At 42.0% G+C, this 26877-nt stretch overlaps 1 protein-coding gene across 2 annotated transcripts in view; it reads right to left on the reverse strand.

Moving 5' to 3' along the window:
• Nucleotides 1-26190, reverse strand: part of plxnb2b (plexin b2b) — a 160126-nt gene extending 133936 nt beyond the window's left edge. For both annotated transcript variants that reach the window (XM_008432784.2, XM_008432785.2), the window contains exon 1: nt 24455-26190. The gene's annotated coding sequence lies outside the window, so the exon portion shown is untranslated. The remainder of the gene's footprint in view (nt 1-24454) is intronic.
• Nucleotides 26191-26877: the final 687 nt, after the last annotated feature.

The following is a 26877-nucleotide window of genomic DNA, read 5'->3' on the forward strand; positions in this document are numbered from 1 at the left end:
GGGATGGGTGGATGGAGGAAAGCGAGAGATAAAGACGGAGCTTGTCAAGAAGCACATTCTTTCTGCCGAGTGCCATCTGGAAGTGGAAAGGTAGATAAACAATGACGTGAGCTGCATTCCACCTCTCTCCTGAAGCCAGAACAGACACGCAGGCTCCACAATGCTCGAGCGCCGCAGCCACTGATCCCGTGCCGTGTGCCAGGCATTGTCAGGGATTGGGTCTTATCAATCGTTGGCCAGATCCTGAGCAGAAGCGCAAGGCAAACAAAGGGAAGGGGAGAGAACAAAAATGGAGGAGAGTTGCGACCGACAATGAGAAACACAAATGAGAAGATGGCTGGGAGCCACCCGTCCACACGGCCTGGACCGGCTCCATTTAATCTGGTCAAGTTTGTGCAACCCCCCCAACAAAAAAAGAGAAAAAAAAAAAAAAGAAATCAAAGGACCCTCCTCCCTGCTGAGTTGAATTAGACAACTCCGAGCTAAGAGGAACTTAGCCGGTGAGCTGAGTGAGACAATTTGTGGTTTATACAGCATTATGTAAAAATGTGCAAAATATTACAACTGGGAAACTCAAGACAACTTCGTCTCAATAGGCTGGAAGAGTTTGAAGCCAAACTGAGCCTTACTTCAGATTCTTTCTAACTTCACATTTTTAGGTGCCCTCGGGTTTCCAATATATCAGAGTGGTGGTGGACATTTTTATCATTCCTTTCTGAGGAATGTTAAGAAAATAAATGTAAAATATGCTAGTTTTAAAACTTAGCAACATGTCTTGATTGAAATAGCCTAATTATAGTTTTCGGATTAATATCTTATTCTGCCCTATGTTACTTGTAGTTACAGCAGATTGCCTACTAGATCTTTTGATCTGCCTTTTGTCTGTGTGGGAAACAATCAGGAGAAGTTCCAGCTTCACACTGATCTGTGAAAACCCATAAAACAGCATGAGTTCAGGCCAGTGGAGGAGAAGCTCTGCTTCCACACTTTGTTTAGATCAGTGGTTCTTAACCTTTTTTGAGGTACCGAACCCACCAGTGTCATATGCGCATTCACTGAACCCTTCTGTAGTGATAAATAAAATATGATCCCTCCTCCCCAAATTTAAGACATAGGGGTGACCCAACTAGACTCTAGTCAGCCCAAGATCACTAAGTCTTCTTAAAAGGTAGAGTCTCTGAGAACAATTCTTCAAAATATAGTCAGTGTTTTCAGCACAGTTGAGCTGACTGTCCAGGAACGACCCAAGGTATTTAAAATTTGCCACAGTTTCAACAGGTTGGCCATCGAGACAAACTGAAATCACTTTAAGGTCTTGTTTAGATCATTTAATTAGCTCTACATTCTTAAAAGAATGAAAAATTAATAATAAATAATAAAGACTTTGCGGTATTCTGATTTAGTAACGTAATTATATTAGTTGTGTTACCACCCCGACGCCACTAGAGGCAGCAGCAAACCCGAAAAGATGCGACTAAAGAGCAGATTTTGCTGAAGTAATTAAAGACACAAGTTCAAATCCATGCTGAGTGGAACTCCTTCAATCAGTGCTCCTCTGCAGCACTGATTGGCTAAGTAACGTGATCCTCTGCAGTAAGTGATGGCAAAGCGGGGCGTCATCACGACTTTACACAAGTGTGTCTTTACCTCCGCGGCAGAGGCTCCGCCGAACCTCCGAGACCAACTCATCGAACCACTGGGGTTCGATCGAGCCCAGGTTAAGAACCGCTGGTTTAGATAAAGGTGACAACTGATGTTTTATCTTGAAAACAAATTGTAGGGAGTTTTTAATTTTTAAGAGGGTCCGCGGCAGCTCCTGGTTGGATGAGAAAAGATACGCCTTATTTGAATAAATTAAAGACAAGAATATGCCTTTACTATAAAAGCTTGTACACAGGAGTAAAAAATTAGATTTGCTTTTGCAACTCTCCAAAGACGTCTTTGCTTTTCTTTCTTTCTTCTTCTTTTCCATTTGTCTCAGGTAAATGAATGTCTGTTTTAGTGTGTTTGAAGTGTCTGTGTTGTCAATGTGATTTCATACTTTTAAATGTTAGAATGAACTCTGAAAATGTATGACGTGGAGCTTTGGCTGTCATCTCTGTGTGGCTTTTGTTTCCACGCATGGAATCATTGAATCCGGGAGCACAAGAGAATATAACGAGCCAGAAGTTAATGATTTTATTCTCTTAACAGGAACTGTTCTTCATAATTAGAGAGAAAAACAACATTTGAAATGTATCTTATGCAATGCAGAGGGAAAGATGGAGGCTACTCAATATCAGCACCTGGTGTATGAGCATTAGATGGTTATTGCTATTAAAGTATACTAGGAGTTTAAAACGTTGACCTTTWAAACTTTTGTCACGTCATTACGAATGACTTTTACACTTACTCTTACTTGTATTTAGTAATGGAGTGCTGTTCCTCCCCCACCTATTGCTGAACTCTGCCAGTCAGTTGTTGAAAGGAAGCAACATAATTTTCTCTTGGTTACAAAACAGAGAGCAAAATTAGATGTTCTAACCATTTCTAGTGAAATCTAAAGTCGTTCTATGGAAAGTAAAAAGTCAGCACACTGGTGGCAAATGACTGTCATACTTTTTGGTGGCAAAATGTCATTTTTTCTCTTAAACAGACGCCACTGGATCCATGTGATGGATGCTTCAACCTCTGTTGACAATTATGAAATATTCACATTTTTTTTACTCTTTTCATGTAAACATCTCAAGTCAAACTATTTGAAAAGCTGTGCATGAGCACCAAAGGAGAAAAGTTTCAGACTGATCAACATCAAGATCTGGAGAACGAGTTTGGGCCCGTTAACTGAGGCATACTCGGGTTTTTAATAGTTAATAGTTTCAAAATAACTAAAAGTGTCCAGAATGTATTTGCTAATATGTCCTTATAAACTACTGAGAATGTACAAATGGGGTACTGTCCTTCCCCTACCTATTGCTGTGGACCACCGGCAAAATCAGAAGGCTCCAACACCTAGCAGAAGTACTGATAAATCCTACATCACATGTAAATCTTTGGTTAGGTAGCAGTGTGGTTGCTCTGTAGTACAAAGAAACTGCGATGGAGGGACAGACAACATGCAAGTCATTTCTGAAAACTGAATGCTAGCTGTTAGCAGCTACTGATTAGCATTACTAGTGTTATCAATTCTCTAAAAAATTTGTGAACTTTTCCAAGAAAGTTGTGAGAATAAACTAGGTTGAGATTTTTAGGTTTACTTGAAACATTGTTAAAATCTCAATTCGGTGTCATGTCACGAGCAGGGTAATAATCAATGTTTGATTTTATTTTAGAAGCACAACAAAGAAATGTTTTCCTGTTTTAAATGCAACAGATGATTTTGTATATTTTGGTTTTATTTTTGTGTTGACAAAGGGATACTGTGGTGTTCTGACTCCAGGTTATCCTTCAGTGAGAATCTCACTCAAGCCCCTGCCTCCCCCTCCTCCTCCTCCTCCTCCAGGCAGCCTGTCGGGATGTTTCCTGCAGGGACTGTGGCTCTTGGGACCACCCTGTCCTCAAAGTGTACCAATCCAGACCAGAGCTAGATTTCAGGGGAAAAGAAGCCATAGCTCTTAGTGGGTAAAACTACTAAGAGAGAAGGACAAAATGAAGAGACTTTGACAGATTTCCCTTAGGCAGCGAGAGGAGCTGCACCTGTGTGCCCTTCGTCTCTGCTCAGTTTAGTTTCCATCTCCTCCGACTCTCAGAAGCAATAGCCTGTTCGGCTCTGTTGGCGCTGGCGGAACAACAGGAGGGAGGGATCAGGTGGCTCGGGCAAGCAGACGAAAGAGAAGACCTGGGAGGAGGGCTGACAAATGAGTCCCGTCAGGTAAGATTCACAGATGTGAAGGGATGGGAGGGGAGGAAGAGGCAGGAGGTGGGTAGACTGAGGGGAGACTGTGTGTCAGCTTACATCGGTTCATCAACAAACATCCCTAACCCTTATTAAAAATCACTGTTTTCAGCAGACAGAAGCCAGTGTGTGCTGCTTACCGAGTCAGACTGAGAAATAACAAAACAAGGCCTTCATTTCGCTCTCACTGTGACCAGTATCTGCAGAAATAATGACTGCTATCACACAGGAGTAAGCAAGGCCAAGGAGAACGCGGGAAGAACTCCAGAGCCTTTGTTAATTGGGTCAGATGCATAACGCATTAATAAAAATGGGGGATGAGAAGAGAGGATTGAAAGACAGCCAAAACACGCACAGCACAGATGAACCTGCGTGGAGGCGAGAAGACAGGAACCTCTTTTGCAACGGACTCGAGAAAATAAAGAGAGTTCGATTAGTTTAAAGCAATTTTTACCAAATGAACACGCAACCCCTCAGCTGGACTCAGACCTTGATAAATGCCCACTGTCTTGGCTGTTATTAAACACAAGAGAGACTGGTGGGTGCTTGTGCCAGCCAAAACTAATTAAAGCCAAGCAGATGCGTCTGGACAGTGGTACGCTGCACACTCACTATGTTACACAAATGTTCCCTTTTTATGCATGCTTGCACACACATACTCACAAAAGGAGCCTTTAGATGGGTTGTTAACCCCGTCCACAAAGTAATCACTGCAACCTGAAGAGACATCACCCAGGTAACTAGACGAGGAGAACATAAAATCAACAGGATCCCTGCCTCTGTTTCCAACGTTGCAGTATTTGACTTCAGAAACTTGGCGCAATGGCTTCTTTCACCTCCCCAATTACTTATCCCACTAAAGCCAGCAGACATTTTTGATTCCCTACCTTCCATCCTGCAGGTGATGAGGCAGAGCTAACGGCAGCCAAGTAATCTTTCAAGATGCACATGTTGTTGCTTTTGTTAAGGAAGTGCGTCATGTGCTGAGCCTACAAAAGATGGCTTGTGACGCTTTCATCAACCTCTTCTCTTTCCTTTTCCTACTTTTCAGCCTCATACTTTGTGAGCAAACACCTGTGCTTTTTTTTTTTTTTTTTTTTGCAAAAGCTATCATTACACCAGCCTACAGGCATGAGAGCTGAACTCAAAATTGCTGATGGAAGCCCCCCTAGCGGAGTCAAAGCTGGAGATGAGATTGCGCTGGGGATACGTTTTGGGAAGGGTGGGTGATGGAAAGTGACGGTGCTTTTAGGTGCTACACACAAACAAGTACAGAGATGCAGAGCAAAAAAAACCCGCAAACCTCCATGTTCCATCTTCACTTAAGCTGCTGGTTGCATCCAGCCATAATAAAACCTATGTAGGGTTGCATCAACCACGGTTTCATAAGAAGCATAAGCAAAAAGTAGTGAAAAAAACAAATCACTAATTTGGTGCAGCTAGTCCCATCTGTGGATAAAAAAAGGGACTTGTGAATACAAATGTAGGCTAATGCCCTTCTCAACCAAAGGCTCAGGCTGCATTACAACCAAACAGACAAGTCTACGGTTGGGGAGGGGAGGGCTATTATGACCTGGATCAGACAGGCATGGACAGGGGAGGGGAAAAATGTGCCAACACGTGGCACCACGGATAAAAGTGATGTGCCAGATATTGCAAGTAGTAGTTGCATGGCGCTGACAACTTTGTACGTGCTCTTGGTTTCAATAGCAGCTCACAGAATCAAGGGCGATAAGAGGGCATGACCAAAAACAACAGGTGAAACCATCTCAATATAACCAGGCTTGTTTGCAAATTGAAAAATTCACCACGGCTCCCCCAAAGGGCTGTGCTAAAACCCTTCTGTCGCAAAATATTAGAGTGTTGGCAGAGTCGGGCGCTGGCCGTCCGCTCCGAGAAGAGACGGTGGGTTAGAGTTTATGCTTAAAACGTCTCCACCACTGCGGAAAGACATTTTCCAGCTAAGTCTCCTAGCTGTCAGAGCGTAGGCCCCGACGCAAAAGCTAAGGTCGTGTTGTGGGTGAGAATGCGGGATACGGTTGGATAAGAGCCAGAAATCATTAGCAAGCAATGTGTCCGACACAACAGACAGAACATGGCATTTTCAAAAGCATAAAAGAGCCTCAAGTGTACGGCGGTGAGCAGTGCTAGGCAGCTGTTTCATTCAGGTCTTCTGATAACAACCCCCCTGTCCAGACTGGCTAATGCAAGGCAGCACGAATACAAATCACTTCTTTGATGGTCCACACTGAGCTAAGCAAAAACTGGTGAACTGGCACACTCTCGCTCATTTCTTAGCCGATCAAACCTCTTGTGGATCAATGTGTGGAAAGAATTTCAATGTACTAGTCTGCATTTAGATTAATGTGCATCCTCACAAAAGAGCTTATGATAGTATGGTTAATAAGAGAAACACTTCAGCTATCAGGAAGAGCCAGCAGGATGAAAAGACAAAGATCTAGCTAATGGCCTTGGCCATATCATTAACCACACGGGCCTTTGCAGATACAGGATCACGCTGTGGCTCCAGCAACGGGGATRAAGCAACACGTTCATTATTCACAAGATAACATCCTAGGGATACCTTAAATGGGATGAGTTTTGCATTAAACCACCTTTCTGAATAAGCACGCAATTGGCACATCGATTATGACTTTAAGCAATAAAGATTTAGGCAATTTAATTCTCCTTCTCTACTTAAAGAGAAAGGTTAGGTTTGTTAAAGGAAGATTCAGTGAAGTTATCAGTTCTAGATCTCTTCACCTGTAGTCGGCAGATGCCATATCACAGCAAGCTTGTAGAAATGTTATTAGAGTTAGACAGCAAACAGCTTTTGAGATATGGGACACTATTTTAGAACAAACTAAATATGATCATATCCAAGAAATAGGGAAAGCTATATTACATGTTTATACTTCAGCAAGTTTGTTAACATTGTCTTACGCAAATAATGTTCATGTTACTATGCCAAATTATGCTGCCTGAGGCTTCAACAATCAGCCATCTCAGCAGCGCATACATTATAAAATGTGATGAATTAACTGAGATTAGAGTTTTTTTTAGAAAGCTGAACTTCTGAAAACAAACCCAGGCCTAATTATTAAACCGACCTGTATGTATAAGAAACTATTTAAACGGACAGCTGAATTTATTCACCTCAACGTGACACATTGTGATGTTTTAACATCGCACAAGAAGTTGTACGAGAAGATCTTGTTACACCCCATCAATACTGGAAAATCTTCACAACTAGTCCTTTACTGCTCAATGAAAACTACCAAGTAAATATTATGAACAGATGGTAGGAACAACCACATGACCCCAGCATCACAGGACTTTTGTTCCATTTTTAGTTTTTTGGAAGATTTCTTGGCAAGTTGAGTCACATTTCAATTAAAAATTAGTGGAACAAACAAGTAAAACACCGCTGAGAAACCATCTGGCTTTGAGAGCCGTTTGAGCCTAACAATCAGTCATAGTTTCAAGTAGAGTGTGTGGCGCTGTGCTGGCTCACCTATCGCACWCTGACCATTGCAATCACCAAAAACAACAAGCCCTTACATCTGTGACTCTGGCCCAGTCCCATTAAAAACCCATCACAACCACTACAACCATGCTACGCTTACTGCTCACAAAACCCATTGCTATAATTGGTTCCACTGCACCCTGTACCGACTCCAAACAGCCCAGGCTGCAAATGCAAACTATTCCACAGAAACCRGAGAAGAACCATATCCCAGTCATGTCTCGGAGACAATCAAGCATGGCAAATTATTTCCAAGCAAAGAAATGAAAACAGACGCTTTGTTTTCAATCAGACAACAGGAATAAGGTATGAAACAAAACAAAAAAGAAAAAAAAAAGACGACATGAGGTGAAACCAAAACAATGTTTATCTGTTATGGAAGACTGGAGGTGATGACAGCTCGACTGTGGACCAAYGGAAAGCTGTGCGATAAGAACACACACTTCATCAAGCCACACAAGCGGACAGAGGTGCAACAGTGAAGCAGATCTGTTGTTTCAACGCCACCACAGTGAGACCCACAACCATGTCATTACCTCAGCCAGAGGCAAAGAGCAACACCAGGGCTTAGTACGCTCAGAAAACATGACGGTTAGGAGAGTGTTTTTGTGACGGTGACAGAAAGACAAACAGAGAGAAAGGGGGGAAAAAAGATAGATTTGAATGTGTATGGGAGTAGAGGTGAATGTGTTCTACTGAAGATCAATTCTGCTTTGAGCTAGTATCTTGGCAATTTTTGTAATACCAGAGGAAGAGACTGTCTGGACCTGGATGAGACAGAGAGAACACTGGTAAATCTCCTGGGCTTCTAGAGCAACGCCAACGTCTCTTCATCCGCACGAATAAAACTTGTGTATGAAGAGGAGAAAAAAGTTATTTATGAGCAAAAAAAATTACCAATTATCGCCAGCGAGAGACAATGGAAACTCGCAAGCAGTCATAATTGCTTGTTGGTGTGACAAGACTACAGATAAAGTAATGCTATAATTGATATTCTGAACTGACTTTTGTTAATTAAGGCACTGATTATTCTGCTTAACAGACATTGACAACTAGGAGAGCAGCACTGCCCTTTAGAGAAGATGCTTGGCACAGTGATGAACTAAATTTCTTCACGGACATTGTTTAGGGAGCGAGCTGTTGTCCGGGGAATTCTCTGACATGTAAACAGAAAACAAAAACACGACAGTTAATGCCAAAAATAGGCACTTCAATTTGGTACGTGCAACAACTGTCCAATTTTATTAACCGACTTAGACCAAGAGTTCGACAAACTATTAATTCTTCCTTCACTTTAGGGTGCTACAAAAATATTCACACCTCATATTTTTTGCGTGTTAAAACAATTACATTTTTACCCATCAATCTTAAAATATTCAGTCAGATTGAGAGCATCTGTGAACATTGACTTTTTAAAGTATTGCCACAGTTTCTATATTAGATTTTAAGTCTGAACTTTAACCGAGTCATTCTAAAACATAAAATATTTTTTGATTTAAACCAGACGTCTCTAACAAATTTTTTTTTTGTCCTGTATTTCACTCCCCCCACATTCCTATCAACTTTGACCTCCTTCCCTGTCCTTTATTCAAGTTGTAGCTGCATGATGATGGCACCACCACCATGTTTGGCTGTGGAGACGTTGTGTTAAGGTAAAATGCAGTGCCGGTTTTGCTAGTTGTACAGGTCAGACAGATATATCTAACCTGCTATGCCCGTCAGCTATAACAGGTCAGGACTTGTTACTGCTTTCTGTTGATGGTGGCTCACTTCCATAATAGGCAAAATATGTAGCACAATTACATTTTGTCCTATCAACATATTCTCTCATCTAATTATTACATTTTATTTAGGGGCAACAGAGTAATAGGGCTGAATACTGATGATTTTTAAATGTTATTTGACAGAAAAAAATGTGATTTGAAAGAAAAAGAAACATTTATAGAAACTATTGGAAGTGTTACGACCAAGCTGGTGATCTTACACACACACCATTAAGTTACAGGCAAGATGCATTTACTGATGTTAAGAAATGTCTGGTTTTTAAGGTTTCACTGGACCCTTACTGGCTAGAACCACAAGATAATCCAGAAAAAAAACTGATAACAAGCAAATAGTATTTCTTAAGAGTCCTACTCTTCTAGCTAAAAAGGCAAAAACTATTTTATACCTCCAACAGATTTTGCAACAACAAAATTAAACCTTGAAAGCGACTTAAATCCTTATGTATGAAAGTTTTAGATTGAAAGGTTTGTGAATTAGCGAGGCTGGACAGCGAACAAAAGGCGTGCTCCGAGACGGGGTCCTGGGCATATGAGGGAGGCAGTCGGGGACAGCGCACTTAATGGAAGTGACAGTCAGCAGATACGCACCAGTCCGCTCAATCCGCAATTGCTCCCACTGCCTTCTCCAGCAGCCAGGAAAAGGAAAAAAAAAAATACCCCCATCCCATCTACTGATTACATACAATGCATCCCCCCACCATACTGAGAGAGAATATAGGGAGGTGGAGCAGGGGGAGTGAATAGACAGAATGTTGCCCGGACCTTCTCTCAGATAGTGTGGTTATCAGTAAGAGAAAGAGGGAGGGAAACAAAAAGGAAGTTTACTGGCGTTGTTTTATCTGGAAGGGCATTAAACCGAGAGGCACAGAGGGGACGTGACTGCCAGAGTTAAAAAAAAGACCATTCAGAGGAAAGAAAACACTAACTGTCCAAAGTCAGGGAGCCTTTAGATGTATCCTATCTCACCAAGTCAGTAACACGCATGCACCAGCATACATGCACAGTTTACCCTTGGCTCAAAGTCATCACTGGTTCATGGTCACTGGCTTTGATAGGAGTCCGAGGCCCGGAACAAGCTGCTAACGACCCAGAAAGCTCCTCATCAGGTGACGGGTGCAGCTTGATATGCAGCAGGAGAACGGAAACTTGTAGTGGCCTCAGATAAAACACTCAAAGAGGGATAAAAACAGAACTGTAAGTAGGAAAACTATTAAGACTGAAGCAAAAATTAGAAGAGATGGAAGGGGAGGCGGCGTGGCAGCTGGGGGTAAATCCGTACCCCYGTGTGCCRTCCTTGACCCCGTCAGAAGAGACCGAGGCATGCAGTGAAAAAGATTGCTGGCCACAACACCCGCCAGGTGTGGGTTGGAGAGGGATGAGAGGCATGTCGATGAGGGTACCCCTCCCAGCCCCGACGAAGCAAGCACAGCAGCCTGATACCCTGCTGGATTCAGCTAAATCAGAGAACTTAGCCAGTGACCTCTCCACAGGCTCTATACCTTTTAATGAGTTCTCTGTCTTTGATTTGTCTTAGCGCTTGCAGCGGGAGACAGATCACGCATAAGTCTCGTCACACACACATCAGAATTACTTCAAAGCTACATGTGTCCATCCACGGCTTTCAAAGTTGGAGACAAAAAAAAACGACGTATGCAGTCGAAATAATGAACACACCGAAAATCCAGAGTGACCAAGAGCCCTCATGCGCACGCACACAGGCACGGGGGAAAGGGTACCAACAGCGATGGACTCGTCAACAACTGCCCGCGAACTAGCTGAAGTCAACTAATCAGTTCACACAAGGACAGAAAAACCCACACTGGCATAAGCCGAGCAGAGCTCAAGGAGACAACACCCACCTTGTTAAGAGAAGGCCAGAGTAGGTGCAGGTGAGATTGGATCCAGACATGCTTGCTCACAGATAGAATTGAATTATTGATCAGCCAACAGATTGTGTTATGAGAAATTCATGGATCCACATCTTGGCTGCCCAGTTCCCCCAGGCTCCAAGGCGGTGTCTGGAATGTCTATCCATGTATATATTCTGTGTTTGTCCACATGGCCATAGCCAGGGGAAGCAGTCTGCCCCGGTCAATGTCCGAATTATTTCCAGAGGCCAGAATGAGCTCACATTTAAGACGACTTGGAGTAAACCATGAATTGATCAGGCCGACCGACATGATTCATTCAGAAGGAAGGCCTCAGTCTCACTCAACCGTAGCGGAGGAGCTTTAACTACTCACAAATAGTTCCTTCTTCCTGAGCGCTCAGCTAACAACACAACCTTCAGCTCCTAATTCCACCAGCAGAAATGGAAGAAGCATGATTTCAGAGCTGTGTTTGAGTCTGCTGCTGCTGATAATGCAAAAACACACACACACACACACACAAAAAGTCCGCTAAGCGAGTACTCTGGTGTTCACAGCATCACCAGACTGAAGAAGGGCTGAGTTTCTCACACGGGTGCTGCATCTAAAACCTGACTCTCCTTCCCAACCTTTCAACGGTTACTAAATCCTGGACGGGATGATAATACAGGACAGTGTGACCAATTCTTTCCTGAACCTTGTCATGTGGGCCTTTGAACCCACAAGCATGTGACCAATACTGGCTTCTCAATACCAACACTCAAAAAAGTTTGTGCATCTGAACTCAAAAACATACACTGGTTTTCACAAAATTCACACAAAAATAAATAGGATGATCAAACTTATTTTAAAGAAAATAATTCTTCTTAATTCAGTAGGATGTCAATTATTGCAAATTAATAAGGTGCTCTGTAGTTTTTATTTTAGTCTTAATACATAAAGAATAGCGCAAATATAACTGCTAAATGTAGTCAAGTGTATTCAACAAACTCATAGCAGAAGTTGGGGGAGCAATGTGCTTCTCAGCTAACAAACATTTCTGCTACACTGCCACATTTCTTCACATTAAAAAAAAGACATTAAACCTTATTGTTCTTAAAAACCTAAACAGACTCATGCTTACTGACCACAGTATAAAAATATTTGTTAAAGAAAAAAGTTAAATCACCGTGCCCAATTGAAGCATGGATTTAGTAATCCATGCTAAATACATGGATTGCTCCTCACTTAAAGGAGGATCTCTTTAATCCCACTTTGTCTAGGGTATCCAATAGAAGCTGGGTTGATCTCAGGGAATTCTGGATAACAAGTCAACACCTCAAACCACTCCAGAACCATTTCTGGCACATGGCAGAGTCATTATCCCACTCAAAGAGATCAAAACCATGTGGGGCAGATGATAAGCGACAAACTCAAATGCACTCTGTTGGTGCAATTTTCTCCGAGAACCCACCAGACCAACAGTCGCCCATCAATTGGATCAGAACCACATGGGCCAGCCTTCACTCATTTGAATGCTCCTCAAACGCTTTTGAAAAGATCAATCTCGGCTGTACGATGTTTGTATGAAGTAAGCACTTGGAACCATCTTATTGCTGAAATGTGCTACACAAATAAACTTGACTTGCACCATAAAATACTTGTGGGTTAGCCATTCCTCCTTCTAACCACATTTGTTTTAATTACAAAATGCTCACCTGCTGCTGCCAAGCGTAACCCTGTCCACTAACGGGTACCGTGATGTTGTAATCTGCTGCTCTTCACACCACCTGTTGTAATGTTGTGCCTGATCAGTGTATGACCAGGTCTTGGCAAAAGTGCACTGCTATAATCTAGTCTAATCAGATTTCCTACAGAGGAAGAAAATACACTTTATGCACGGAATTAAACTATATTTAATAATCCCACCGGTTTTCAGTAATTAGGATTTGCTTTGTTTACATCTTCTGTGGAGAACAGATGTGTGGTTTTAGCACGCTGCTCAAGGGGGATAATGTTTTGTTTTCAAGTCGGAAGGTGGAGAGACGCATAGAAACCTATTGGGAACGAGATGTGACTTAGTTTTTATCCATTACCCAAAAGAGGCAAGCGACTCCATATTACTAATTAAACAACAGACACAGAGGAATGTGTGATGAATTCCTGACAGCAGACAAAGACAGGGACTTGAGATGAAGTAGAGCAGAACCTGGTTAAACATAATAAAAGAAAAAAAGCTGGCTAAGGGAGAAGCACAGACACGTTAGTGTAAGTGTACTGTTGATCCCGACAAGAACAACAACAAAGAGACCTTAATGGAGGTCCAGAGTGCAGGATAAATGGCTATCGGGGTCTGGTTGGAACACCAATTGGCACCAGTCAACAAGTAAACAAGCTAAAGTGAACATGCCGTCTAACATCCCTGGGTTTGCTACAGTCTGTTATTAAGCTGCTGCACACTGCACACTTGTCCATATCCATTTGAAAGAGGATGAGGGTAGATGGGGTGGGGGGGAAATGTCTCCTGGTGAGACTTGTGCGTGATTTGGGGATGCAATTGGCAGAATGTATTCCGTAAACAATGTAACTGCAACTTGTTTTCAAAGGAACCACTAGAGAGAAAGCATCAGGCTATTTGCTGTGTGGCACAAAAAAAAAAAAAAAAAAAGAGAGAAAGCAGAGAGAGACAAAGTCTTGGTAATAAGGTTCTGTAACCCCAGCAGCACATCCACTATGGCTAATGACTGTAATTAAAGAGTTGGGCTTCAAAGAAGGACGTGACGTGGGTTCGGCTAAGACGAGAAGCAGGAAAGACGTAGTCGCACCAGATTGAAGCGACCACAAGGCTGAGTTTTAAAAAACTAACAGGCGGAACATATCCAAGACTGAGTGGTTGGCTAGCATGTGTTATGAGAGCTTGTAAATATTTAGGCATTCCTACAAGGGCATGTGGCTGCAGCTCTGATGTCATTTCTCCCAAGACTACCATTTGCTTTAGTTGGAGACTGAACAGCCACGGCAGTGCAACTGTAAACAGATCTGTGAAAAAAGGGGAAGAGTTGGAAACAATGTGCTGCAGGATAAAAATAAAGTACACTAATAATAACCTTTGCAAATCAGACTATTTAAGAAGAAAAGTGGGRRARAAAAACAGATTCTGCGTCTAGATAATACGCAGACACCACCGGAAACACAGAACGAGCTTCCCTCTTTCCAGCTAAAAAAAGTTGAGAGGGGGGAAACAAAACTGGGTAGCTTTAAGGCTGCCCAGATGAGTCAGTGAGGAATAATGCAAGTCGTTATGGCTGCATGAATAGAGTAGCGAGGCTACGGGGCAAGAGCGGACACCTAAGACATAGAGCAATGATGACACCTCCACAGATCTACATTTCAGTAGACAGCTTCACGCTCCGAGCAGGTTCAGGACGCCAGGAAAGATGTCCACCTAGAGCACAGACACACTGAGTAAGAAGAATAGCTTAGAAAAAAAAAGTAATGGAGCAAAAAGAGGAAAGTCTCATAAAGAAACACCAGGTGAATTCTGCATTGGYGATGTTGCAGGGAATTTCTAGACATGATTTCGTTTGGACACTTAAACCCTGTTTTAGYACAAGGCTCATGGTTGGCTGATTACACCAACAGTACTTTGAATTTTTTACCGTTTTTGATGAGYTACAACCACCAACAACAGCATGCTTTTTTAAATAGACCAACAACAACAACAAAAAAAGAGCATGACAGAAATGGAATGAAAAGGAAAACATTTCCCCCCCCCCATCTTTACAAATTCTTTAATCTCAAAATGTCAGGCAGACATTTCCACTAACCCCTTTTTACTCCGATACTCCTGAAAAAAATTCAATAGAACCCACAGAAAGACTTGCGATAAATCTRGGGGAATAGTGTGTTGACGTCAACTCCTCTAATCTGCCTGTGATGGCAAAGTGGCAAAAAGAAAGCAATACAGAAAGCAAAGGCAAAACCTTAGATGATGCTTTGCCACAAGCAAAGCATCATCTGGACATATTTTCTTCAGCAGGGACATAAAACAGATAATGGAAAGATAGACCGAATACATGGACATCATGCAAGAGGCTGCAAAGGACTTCTGACTGGAGCAGATGTTCAGGTCAGTCACCTTACACAAACAAAAGTCAGAACTATAACAGAATAGTTTTTTTAAAGTATGCTCATGCAGAATGGTAATCTCGCCRCCCAGTCTGCTTGACTTTCTGGAGTAACTTTGCAAAGAAGAAGCGCTAAAGTTTGAACTGTGAAGTTTGTAGACTTGCAGCTGTAGTTGCAGTCGTGGTTTTTAAAAGTTTCGATTCCAGAGAACTGAACATGGATGCATTCCATATATTTTGTTTATCTGTTAACATTTTAAAAACCTGTATCCTTCCCCTCCTATTGAAAATGATGCGCTACCACGTCCTGGTTTAAAAAGATYTCAGTGTAAACAATGAAATGTGGAGTTCTGTTATGACAAAAGGAGTACCAGTACTTTTGCGTGTCATTGCAAATAATGCTGCTCTTTATTATCATCAAACTACAACTATGTACACTCCAAAAGCGCTATTAACCCACAGGCATGCCCCAACACGTCAAGGTCAACACAGAGGTAGAATACCTGACTCACTCTAATGCCYGCTATAAATCTGCATGGCAAAATGAAATGTGCAATGAAAGACGACAAAGCTGGCCTCCGCAAAGGCCACTTTTCGCTGTTTTGGTGCATTTTTATTTGTATTCATGCTTGCATTGTACTCGACTTTTTTTTCTGCTGAATCACTCTCCGGCTGCTCCCAGGAGCCAATTTCTCCACGGGGATCAATAAAAAGAGATTCCCTTAAAAAATTATTGCAAAGTCTAGTTAATTTTTTGCGACCGACGGGTCACTGGCAAAATGTCAGTCTCTGAGGTTGAGGCTATTTCTTAGGCAGTATTATTACTGCTGCTGAGACTGCAGCCACAGTAAAACGGTCTGTCAGTTTACAGATGAGAAGCAACAGAGCCAGTGGCATTTAACTAGATTCTCAGCAACTTTAACAATGGCTGTATGAACAGATTTTAATGGGTCCCTCTTGGATCATAGGCTAGCGAAAGGCCACTATTCCCACCTCATTTAACAGAGACAAGGACATGATACTGGAAAAAAAAAAATCATTATACTATTTCATTATAAAATGTAATAAAGCATAACCTTGTCTATATTCTCTATTATCCCAGCTTGATAATAAAAGGATGAAGATTTATTTCAGGGAAAAACRAGATTTACCAAACAGCCTGGATTTGTGTAAARTGCTGCTATGCTTAGAAACCTTGTGTTATCTTGTCTGCATTAGTATTCATTATTAGATCCTATTGAGATGCACGGCAGAAAGGTCTGGAGACTTCCTGTTTTCCACAAACAAGCGCAAGTAAGTGGAACAAAACATCTTTCTGCAGCCTTAGCAAACTTCACAATTTAACTGAAATGACTAAGGGACATACATCCAACCRGCAGCAGTGCTGACCGCCTCCCCCATGACCACTTCCACCTGCCAGCAGGTTTCAATGCAAGCCAGAAATAATAARGACAGCATATGGTCTCATGATCCAACACTGCTGATGCTCTTCTACAACTCGGGTCAGCAAAATCAACTTTTTACCCCGTTTTATTTTAAATCAGTTACTACCCTTGTATATTTACCGTATTTTCCGCACTATAAGGCGCACCGGATTATAAGGCGCAGCTTCAATGAATGGCCTATTTTAAAACTTTTTTTATATATAAGGCGCACCGCATTATAAGGTGCATAGAATAGACGCTACAGTAGAGGCTGGAGTTACGTTACGCATCCACTAGATGGCGCTGCAATAAACGGAATGTCAACAAAACAGTCCGACTCCGGTCGGCGAGGAGAGCCTTCTGCGACTAGGCCGGGGCATGGCCGGACAATGGTCACCCTTGTCCGTTCGAGCACAGCATGTTCGTGGAGAACGTGGTGCTAAATGACCTGCAGACAACCTGATTCTAGACAGTCGGTAGGTAGATAGGTCAGTCAAACTTTATTAATAGATTACAAACCAGCGTTCTGACAACTATCCCAGCTTGTACCGCGCGCTTCTTCTTCTAYGGGCGAAAATGAAGTCGGCGGCTGCTTACCGTAGTTGCTAGACCTGTTGTGGCTCAATATTGGTCCATATATAAGGCGCACCGGATTATAAGGTGCTTTTGGCGCTTTTGAGGAAATTGAAGGTTTTTAGGTGCGCCTTATAGTGCGTAAAATACGGTAATTTTGATTGTGTTATGAAACCTTTACTAGGATATTTCAGCAAAAATTTGAAAAAAAAAAAAAAAAAACTTTCAAAAATCCAAATTTTTACCAAAAATTAAAAAAAAGCTACATGATTCCAATACTAGTTTTATGTTTAGATATTGAAAACATAAAAATTCCAAAACATATATTTAAAAGCAACAACTTTCCACTCTTCAATGCAGGAAATGCCTGCCAAGGAAAAGCACACAAGATGAGTCGTCCATGCTAAGGACCGCACAGTGTAATATCCATGTCATTAGTACCATCAGTCAATAAAATTGAATACTAGCAATCTAAAAAAATAAAAATGTTGTCAGAATGTGGCCAATTACAAACTGAAGTTCTGATCATCCAAGCCTGTCAAAAATAACATGACGTCTTGGAGTATAAATAAATTAACACTAAATATAAAATTCTGTTTTGGGTGTATCTTTTTCATTTGAAATGAAAACCTTAGAAAATCATGACACGAGGACAAAAAAAAGTTTTTCAATTCTATAAGATAATATTGATCTGCATTGGTTAATTTTATTATAAAGATATTCCAATTACTTAGCCAAAACTTACATATAGCTTTTTTTTCTCTTAACCAGCTCTGCCTGAGGAAAGAAAGGTCAAATACTGAAATAACATTTATGAAGAAGCTGTTATGATGCATTAAAGGCATCAAAACTAAGATTCAGTCTATATGACAAAATATTCAGTCTATATGGAAGACCTAAGCCAACAGAAAGTACCTTGATGAATTTTTTAATACAAAAAAAACAAGTAAAACAAACAAAAAAAATTCTTTGATGCATAAATGAGGATGGTAATAATTAATTCTCTATCAGATTTAAAATTTCTGCAACATCTTTCTCCTCTTTTATGCAATCCTTAGAAACCAGAATCTGAATTGGAGAAAACTAAAAAACCAACAGCAGTCACTAATTTGCAGCACCACTAATTTTATCGTGTAAGCCTGCTCTCAAAGTCTTACTTGCACCAGACATCCCCGTCTCTCTTCCAGTTTGTCATGTTATCGTATCTCTTCGCTATCTGACATTGTGACCTTCGTCTCCAGCTGCTGCCACTGAACTGACCCCTTCATGCATCTGTCACTTAYCATTTCTGGCTGAGCCTCATTTTCAGTGGTTCATAATTAATCACCAAGTGTACATGAAAAAAAAAGGAGAGAGAAAAAGCAACAGAGGGCCAACAGTTGACAACCACTAGCCTATTAACATCAACCAGCTGGACATCATATTAGCTGTAAAGCAGAGGTGATAATTAAAAATGATCTTGGCGGGAGTAAATTGGTCAGTTTGGAGGATTAGCTGTGAAATGACTCACATGAATGAAAATGAATTGCATCCTCTGGTGCCATTGCTGGGATTAAATGCCACTCAGTGTGGAGAAAYCCTTAGTTGAAGACTTAAAAAGTGCGGTGATAAAGCATTACAGGTGGAATAAGTAGCTCTACACAGTTTCCATTATTCTGCAGYGAGTGAAAGCGTAAGTCCATTTCAGCCCCAAAGCCTTCTCAGGCAGATGTATCAGCAAGCTGCCAAATCCTTCACAGGCACCCTCAATTTGCACAGAAATGAAGCGTCGACTCATTTTCAGTATGTTTCAGTTTGAGGGATCTGAACCGTCTTCTCATCCTAAGCAAAGAGAGGGTGACTAAACATCGCCTGCCACATTAGRCTAGATGAAGCAACCAACTTCCCTCTGAAGTGTTAAGCAGGTAGTTGTTTTGATAGTGAATCACGCTAGGCTTAATTATAAAAGCAGCAGATAAACTAACTTTCTGCTCTTGTCTTTTCTGGAATCGAAGCAAGAAGCCGTCTCCGTGCAGGGCAAACGAGCTGATCTGAACGGGGTCGTGTTTGCAGAGGAGTTTTCATTTAAACCTATCTGTGGCAGCAGGCAAAATGGCTTACTGTGTGTGAAATGTTGCTTGTGGCCTGAGTTGGTGGGCTGGATGACATGCCTCCAGTAAACAGACACCATCAAAAGCCAGTGTCTGTTTCAGCCAAAGGAAAGTGGCTCAGAGGAGGCGGACTGAGGCAAATGTTTGTTTACTGTTTCTATCATTGGGTTTCAGTCTTCGCTGCTGGCGACGGTCCACACTGCCATTTACAAAGAGCCCTTCTCGCAGCCATGACAATGACTGATGCGCCAAAACAACTGGCCAGAGATCCGAATCGGACAATTTTCCTTTTAATGATTGGTGATTGAGACAGGTCAGACGTCAAAGAAAGGGAAAAGTCTGCATCAGCCACAAACAGCCTAACTGAAGAGTCTCCAAGATCCTTTTGTCATTAACAYACCACACAAATGCTCCTGTTCAGTCTTTCGTTTTAAAGAAGTTTGTTTCCTCCCCCCATGACAGAACTCCTGTAAAACATCCTGACCCACGGCTCTTCAACTAACCAATTAAGGCAGCTCTTGCCCCAGGTGACTCATTTGGCTTTTTCAGAAAGGTATTTTCAAGATTCATTACGTTTCTCTTACTCATGCCCCAACAGAGGAAGGGGGAGTAACTACAGCTCAAAGGTGGGGGGAAGCAAGAAAAWCCACCGTGAGTTGAGAACCATGATGGGTTGACTGAGCTGTGCGGTTGCTGGTGGACATGGGGATAAAACACAGCTTGAATTGTGAAAGTGCCAAAGTTGTTTCAGCAGCAAAAGTAAAACACATTGAGCTGCATTTGACCCTTCAGCTGCAAAGGCTGCTGGACCTTAAAGTGAGCTTCATCTGCTGATGTTTGACGCTKAAGTGCCAGGYTTCTCTGTCACAAAGCCAAATTCACARCCTGGCGCTGGGGGACTTGAGATGAGAATTAACACAATCACAACTCCGAGATCCGTCGTACGTCTGCTTTGTTTACTCTGATCTCAAGTGCATGAGAGGACAGGAAACGTGCTGAGTGGAAAGGGTAGCGCGTGTTTAGCTGTGTGAAGTGCATACATTGCATCAGAATGAGAGGCATCTGTAAAAAAAAAAAAAAAACACTCTAAGAGACAGTTCGGGACAAGGCCTTCATTTCCAAGGGCAAGGGTGGCAGCAGTAAAACCCAGCGGAGATGAGATCAGAAATCCACCTCAGCGTGGCGCCTCCTTCACCACCGGATAATCCTTAGACATGAAAAGACGGGTGTATCTCCAATTTAAAAGAAATCTTAATTCCCCTCCCCATCTTTCAGTAGCCTAATGCCAGGTTGACACACCCTTCAAGCATATGCCCACACTCCCTTGAAAGCAATGTGTACATAAGGAAAGCAAGAGGAACAAGGTAGCACACATGCACATCTAGTTTGCACCACACTTCTTTTATGCTCAGTGAATRTATAAAGTCTGCTCTACTGAGGGGGGAATTACCAAACAATATCGTGAATTAGATCTAAAAAGGTAAAGCAACGCAGCAATAATTTAGATTATAAAGGGAGGCTTATCTAGCAGTGGAAAAGAACCAGTGGCCCTCAACAATGATGGAAACGCTTGTCATGTCTCTGCTTGTCCAGTGCTTTGTTCCTGCCTGTGTGCAATGGACAGGAGAGAAGGGATAGCTTGTTGTTTATGAGGATTAAGCCTTTATTTTCCAAATGAAAATGACAGGAGTCTGTAATCCGTGGCAAGGGACACAAAAGAGAGAATGGATGAGTATGAATTCATCTGACCTCAAAAAAGAAATGCTACCAAGTCCCAGAATAGGCCACATGCATTCAGGAGACAGTTTACACTCGGTGAAAAAAAGAGACGAAAGAATTTAAAACTTTAGCCCACTCCAAATCCCGTAAGAAAAGACAGCATCTAAGCAACCTTTGATGTACAATAAAGAAATAAAATACATCCGTTCATAAGTAGTCTAAAGGCAGTTACGGTGCCTTGGGGAAAAAAAGTCTTTTTACCCCCTGGAACATTTTACATTTTGCTCATATTACAACCACAATCTTCAACGCAGAGTAGCGCTTAATAATAAAGTATAAGGAATATTATACATGGCTTCCAATAAAACTTGAACAGTCTGATGTGATTTGCACTGTCACCTATTTCATAAGTACAGCCCAGTTTAAGCATCTAGTCCAGTGTCTCATGTAATCAGTAATAAATACAGCTGTTCTGTGAATCCAAAGAGGTTTGTAACAGAATATTGGTTTGCAAACAGCATTATCTGAAATAAAAGAGGAGTGTAGCAAAAATGCAAACCTGACCTCTCTCTCTCTCTCTCTCTAGCATACTGATGGGCCAAACAAGGCGGCCGTTGGTAACTCTGGAGGAGCTGCAGAGATCCGATGCTAAAGCAGGACAATCTGTTGATGTGACAACTATTAATTCTGCTCTCCACAAATCTGGGTGGCAATACAGAATCTGGGTCAAGGAATAATTGCAATTTGCAGATTTTATTTGGCTGACCGTGAGATGCTTTGCAAGCAAAAATGGGAAAAAGACACAATGTTGCTTCAAAATAAAGCAAAATTTTCCTTTCAACTTTAACATTACATCCCACTAAAACATAAAAATACAGCAAATCTGAAAACGTACACCTGGCACGAGAACTTTTGTAAGCTACTCCATGCTACATTTCACCTGAAAGTTTAATTCCAGATCCAGCAGCCTTTTACCCAAAGGGAGAGAAATATGAAGGCGAGAAAAACTCAGAAATGCTCGATTTGTTTTCCCGTTTTCCTTGCATTAAAAGAGCATGAGTCTGTGCTTTGGGAATTGTTTTGCAGACTCCTGAAACCCCTTGCATGACCTGAATGAGAAACGTCTCCCATTCCCCTGTCCTGAAAAGAGCGTCTATGATGAAGCAGTGTGGTACGCCCGTCTTCTTCACCCTTGTGGGGAAGCAGGAGAAAACATTTATCACACTCTCCTCTGCACAGATAAGGTGTCTCTATTTATTCAGAGCAGAAGAGATAAACACTGAATGAAGCATTGTGGGGCACGGAGAAAGAGAAAGACACACTAAACAGAGGCGGGGGAGAGGGGAGAGGGGGGTTACTTTTTGAAACTGCTTGCGTTCGTCTCTGTGTGACCAGATGGCATCTCTCTCGGTGCAGGGAAGAAACTGGAGGCTGACCCCCTGCTCGAACCCCCTTCCAGACACCAGCAGCCACCTTTCCGGCTTTCACACAACCCCTTCCTGCGCTAATCCATTCCCACTACGAGACTGTTTGCATGAAGTTATTTAATTGGAATAATCTCCAGGAGGTAGATCATCCCACGTACAGTAGGCATGTCTAGAGGAACAGGATGATGATTAAAAAAAAGATGATTTAAACAGGGCAACAAGGCAGTACAGTGGTTTTCTGAGGGCAGCGCCAGGGACTGAGAGATACAGACTGGCAAGAACAGCATTTGAGATTCAACAGGGACATCAATAGTGCCTCTGTTCCCTTGTACTCCACAAGAGAGACAAGACAGAGCGGATACAGAGTAAGGAGAAAAAGCAAACATGAGGCATGGCTCTCTACTACGTCTGTGCTCTCGGATGCTGATGTACGGCTCGACTGTCCAGAGGTGAGGAACGCGGCTCACGTGCCCATTTCTCACAGAAATTGCCGATCGCGCAGGGACAGATGGCCCCTTGTGAGGTGACTGGGCAGATGCCGCGGCTGTAGTGCATCTGACGTTAAATGAATGGTTTTAGGGAAGCACATGTCTTCTGGGACTTTTATTCCCTCTCCTTGTTCCATCAATCAGCTGTTGAGTCTGAGAACAGTCAAACAAGTTTTCACCCAGACAGTCATGAGTGCAWCTGTGAAGAACTACAATGACACAGCTCATTACTTGGGCACAAAATGACTTAAAAAAACAACAAAACATTTAGATATGCAGCACAACGTTACTGGTGCGTTTCATGGTAAGGATGGGAACAAGGCATGCTTGTTTTCACAATGTTTTTTGCCGTCATAAAACAGACTACTGCCTGTAGGACTTGAGCCTTCAAGGGATGATAGTCATATTGCCCATTTAGTGGTTTCACACTTASAGTTTTGGTCTTTTCATACCTCAGTTTTCTACAATATTTGGGTATTTCTTATTTGTCATACCCCAGGATTGTTTTATACACTCTTTGACAACTGATGATTGCTCGTAAATCTCTATAATCTGATAATCAACAGGACATAACTGTAGTTATTTGACTATGACGGATACTATGCATCAGCAGGRGGTCATTTTAATTTGCTCAGGGGTCGTAATCTCGTATTTCATAAAGTCTAAAGCAGTGCTGGAAGCACAACCAGTGACCCAATCAAAGACCTCCCTGATGTAAGCCGTAGACTGGAAATGTTTTATTGGCTTTCTACATTCTATTTTGTCTGCAAATTCATCAGAACAACATTCACTGAACTTATTTAACCCTGGGTACATATGTCCTCAGGGAGCTATTGGCGACTTCAATCTTTTTGGCAAGACGTTTCTGGTCAGAGGTCAGAAATTTATCCTCTGAATGTGTTTGCATCTGTAACGTTTTGGTTTTTAAACCCTCACCCTGCCTGCCTTCATCAAAACAGTCATTTTGGCTAACAGCTGACAAGAGCCGGCAAAGAATCCACAAGACTCTGTAAACAAACTTACTTTTAAAACTTTTGCAACACTGACCAAAGCTGTCAATTGCAAGAGAGCATTTGGGGTAGACCCTGGGAACTGACAGCAAAGATGACAATGGATGCAATATAGTTGTAGGAACGCATTAATGTTACAGCCAGTAATAATGGTCCTCGAGAAGGGTGGGATTGTTTGCTTTTTAATATCTTCAGAAACTAATATGCATTTAATTTCACTGTAGGAGACAGTTGAGTACTTGTGAATATTTATTTCCACAAAAAAAAATTACAAAACCAATAAGTAGTAAGTGATACGCAACGATCAAGAACATGGATACGAAATGATTTGTACACTGGTATGAAACAGCAAAGGTGCGAACTGATCCGAAGCCACTTTTGAGACGGCAGTAAAACAAAGTAGAAGGGGTCTTTGAAGTGTAACGACATTCCTGGGTTTCCCTGTCTCCTAAAGCTAACTGGCATTAAATGTGTGTTCACGCTCTCACTTCACAGAGATAGGAATTCATACAAAGTCAAAAGGGGGTGAAAACAGCAGCACTGACGAGCTTTTGTCGGAACTCACCTTGAAGGTGAAAGAGCGGAGTAGTTCCACAAACGCAAACAGTCCAAAGAGCCAAGCGAAGAATCCCTCTAACGAAATCTGGCGACTTTTATTTAGAGAAATGTCCGTAAGGAAGTTTTACATCTCCTCTCGCGTCCTGTGAGTGGGTCTGGGGAAAAAGGCACTATTCCGCTGGAAAGGGGAGGGGGGGAAGAGGAACCAAAACCCGGGTCACGCTGTCTGACCGAACAGTCGCTGCTGTTTGGAGACGGCGCGGTCAACTCCTCAACAAAAGAGTCTCCGGTTGGAATAAGAGGACTTTCTCCACGCCCAGGTGCAGAGTCACATGGTAATTTCCAGGTATGCGCGCGCGTGCCTCTGACCAGAGCCTAGAGGCACSGTTTGCATTGGCGGCAACACACCTGTGGGATGCGACTCTCACGCACTCGTCCTGACCCTCATCGCGTTCTGGAGCCCCGGAGGTTTGCGTACAAAACGGAGGGAGCGGACAGGCGGACAAGGCAGGCAGGCAGGCAGGCGGGGAGGGAGGGTTGGAGAGAAGCGCGCAGGAGAACAGACGACAGCGACAACGGGAAAGAAGTATCCCCCTCTCCTTTACTCCAATGCACGCTGAAGGCGAAGCCGCTGTGTGTGGAGGAAACCAGGAGAAGGCTACAAGTTGTGTCTCCTGCTCGCCGACATGCACACACGCACATAGAAAATACTTCCGCGGGTAGGGAAAGGCAGCGGTACGGAGGCAGGCAAGCCCCGCGCTGTGGCTCCCAAAGTGTGGCACCGGATTCGGCTTTCTGTGGGGGCGTTTCCAGGTCACTTCAAGCAATAAAGCCTAATATTCATTATGAAAAGTAATAGCTTTTACTTAACCTCCACAATTCAGCTGGCGGTGCCAGTGTCCGGTACGCTGTTGTATAATTTTAGTCAAACCAGTGTGAAGGCTTTATGAAGTTAGAAAAAAAATTAAAAATGCGAAAGATATTCAAGTATCTGGTGTGACAAATGAAAACTGTTTGAGAGATCGCGTTAATCTTTTGGACAAACCTTGTTTGAATCCGATAGAAACTGAACCTTAACCCTTTACTGTGTGTACAGTGGATGAGCAAGCTAAATTTACAATCTGTTCTACTGGGTGTTGTCCTTTTGGTTCTCTCCTGACCAGAAGCTCCCTTTTACACGTTCAGAAGGTCTTGTCTGTTCGGAAAAGATTGTTTTAGGTTATTTAGAGTCAGAGTGACAAATTTGGGTACATCTGGAGTCCTTTCCTGTCATCTTTTTTTTGTGTTTTTTTTTTTGTATCTCCTCAAATAATCCTAATTATTTTTCCACTGTGATTTAACTAACTTCAAACGGGGTTGGTTACGTGTCTTTTTTACAGTACACTATGATTGTGCATGTATGTCATATCTATGTTCAGCTCAACAGTGATTGGCTCCAGCTGGATAAACGGTCTTTACGTCACAGTGGGAGTGTGAACGCTACATCAAGCAGCAGGCTTTATATTGTAAGTTTGCTAAGAAGTCAGTGTGAACATTAACTTCATTAACTTCAGTTCAGGTTATTTTTGCAAACGCAAACAAGTCATCTCAAACCATTTCACAAGACAAAAAGTCTACACAATCAAGTCTGTTGTGYACACACTGTATTAGAAATTGATTTATTTCTGCACTATGTGTATATGGGTGAATTTTTGTGTATATTTTGTATTCTGAGCTGAACAACCCAACATTTGAGAAAATTAAAGGTTTAAAAGTACTGTCTTRCAGGTAGTTTATTTTCATTTGAGTAGATAAATCAGAGCTTTGCTTAATACAAACCCTTTCATTGCACCACTTTGTCCCCCGTTCAGAGTGTCTCCAAYGAAGTCTCATCAAGTACAGGGAAATTTGAAAGTYATGTTGATAAATATATGCAGACTACAYAGATTTAAGCATAGCAGTACATTTTTACAATTAGCAGTGTGCATAAACACAAGGCTTTGCAAACATAAATCTAAAAAGGGTGATTGAAACTGGGCTCTCATAACTCTAATTATCCCACTTATGTTTTTTATCCTCATGTCAAAATGTTGGATGCAAAGAAAAAAAAGGTTAATGGAGGTATTGGATTGTGCTTATKAAATAATGTTCCAGTGACTTGTATTTATTTCCATTCCTCAAATTTTGCCTGCAGACAAAGCTTTTTGAATAAGACAAGATTTTATTGATAGCCTGATGACCATTATGTATTTTTTCTAGAATACAATAGTTTAGACAAGATTATTATTGGATTGTGGAGTAAAAAGAGTAAAAGTTCCACATCAGGTCCTTGTGCTACTTTCTTCACTTGCCAGATTGAGGTCATGACCTCGGATATTTTGCTACACATTCCCACAGCCTCTAATAACTAGCATAGAAAAATACACTCCAGAGACGGTCTGTGTCTATCCA

The sequence above is a fragment of the Poecilia reticulata genome, linkage group LG16 (assembly GCF_000633615.1).
Source record: "Poecilia reticulata strain Guanapo linkage group LG16, Guppy_female_1.0+MT, whole genome shotgun sequence".
Lineage (NCBI taxonomy): Eukaryota > Metazoa > Chordata > Actinopteri > Cyprinodontiformes > Poeciliidae > Poecilia > Poecilia reticulata.